The following is a 1,811-nucleotide window of genomic DNA, read 5'->3' on the forward strand; positions in this document are numbered from 1 at the left end:
GAAATATGTATCACTATATTACCTGTGTGTTGCAAGTTTGATGTTCTTGGTTTTGATGTATCTGAGTGATTGTCTTGAGTGTGTATTTGTGTCTTTTCTGTAAAAAAATATATACTCAAGCAGCAAAGCTGGGCATCATGACCAAGACAAAGTCAGATTGCTTTAAATAAGTATGAACTTACCAAGTTTTGACCTAAAAAATGTTCTAAAAATCGAATAATGTTTCAAGTTTTATATGTGAGTCAAAAATATATAGTTTTAACTTATAAAATGTCTTCAAAGTTCTGTGACTGTAATGTTAGACATTAAGTTATAAATGACTAAATTGTGACTAAAGATGTGCCTTCATGGTCGAATGAGCTATGAAAACAAAATGAGTGTCTTGTTTGAAAGCAATATAACTTAGTTGTATTACCTAATTTCAACTACGTAAGCGATATGTGTTAATTGATCAAAATATCCTAATTGTTACCCTATATAAACTTTGCGTATTCGACTGAACTAATAGGGAAAATTTAAGGCTCGCATTATTTTTGCACGATCGTAAGTTATGATGGGAGTTATAACTTCAAAGTCGAGATTAGCAAAGAAATTGCTCTTAGGAAATTTGGACTGAAATTAGTCCAAATGTCCAGCAAAAGTGCTCTCAAAGTTAGAGATTGTACTGAGCAAAAATTCACTCTGGTTACTCTTGCTACTTTAAAGATAAAAATGTCGAAACAAAATGTGGGACAAACGAATATTCCATTTTAGATATGTTTTCATGTTTTTTTTATTATATCCACAAGTGTAAAGTGATCAGCACTCATTTTGATTATTTTTCTTCTTTTTACTGTCAGCACACTCAATATGCTGTTAACAAATATAAATATGCGTCTATATTTATTGATGCCAATAACAGTTATCAAACCATAACCTACCCTAACCTCTTTATATCTTTATCTCAATCGAAACAATTGATCATGATTTTGAAGTCGATCTAACTTGTAAGTAGATAAATCGGTCTTACTAGTTGTAATGTTCTATTGNTCGACAAGACGACTTCAAAGTTCACAACTTTAAAGTAAAAATGTCTTGATTAAAAAGAGTTGCTCTCAAAATTAGGCATTCGGTCTTCGAGCAAGGAAATTTGACCTATATATCAAAATTCTCACTTAATCGTAAAATCAGCCATGAAAATGAGAGCAGATATGTCCGCCATGTTGTATAAAAATGCTTTCTAAAAAAGAGGCATTAAAATATGTTTTATTATATTTTACAAGTGATTTAAGCTTGAAAAAACGATCTACTTTAAGATAATTTTTAGTCCAGGTTTGAGATTATATAGTTTTATAGTTTTATATAAAAATAGTGAAGATATGAGGATGTCACCTCAGGCTCTTTTCAAATTTACAGTTGAATTGGAATAACGGCAATATTGACCCAGTGCAGGATGTTGTGCAATAAATAAATGTACTACAAAGTAGTTTTTAACAAAACGTTTCGGCTATATTTTAAGCCTTTATTAATTGCATCTTAAATACTAATGTTTACAAAAGTGGTAGTCACATATATTAAACAATAAAAAAAAAGATAATAACACAGCCACACAAAAAAAAAATTTCTTTGGCCTGGGGATCAGACCATGTTTATTATATGTTTTTGGGGTTGCTGAATCCGAATCCAAGGTCCATTACATCCTATCGGGTCGGGGTTCTGCCATAACCTCAAAAAACACCATAATCTGAGCTCGAAACCCATATAATCTTTTGATTCAAGCCATAAACACAAAAACCAATTAGATAAACCCCATAACCCCATCTTTTGGTAAA

The 1,811-nt window shown here is 31.1% G+C and overlaps 1 long non-coding RNA gene across 1 annotated transcript in view; it reads right to left on the minus strand.

Moving 5' to 3' along the window:
- Window positions 1-22: 22 nt before the first annotated feature.
- LOC109861145 overlaps window positions 23-1,811 on the minus strand; it is a 3,154-nt gene continuing 1,365 nt past the window's right edge. The window contains exon 2 of the long non-coding RNA XR_002250922.1: window positions 23-97. This is a non-coding gene — a long non-coding RNA (uncharacterized LOC109861145). The remainder of the gene's footprint in view (window positions 98-1,811) is intronic.

This window comes from Pseudomyrmex gracilis, unplaced genomic scaffold (genome assembly GCF_002006095.1).
Source record: "Pseudomyrmex gracilis isolate BER0280 unplaced genomic scaffold, ASM200609v1 scaffold_600, whole genome shotgun sequence".
Lineage (NCBI taxonomy): Eukaryota > Metazoa > Arthropoda > Insecta > Hymenoptera > Formicidae > Pseudomyrmex > Pseudomyrmex gracilis.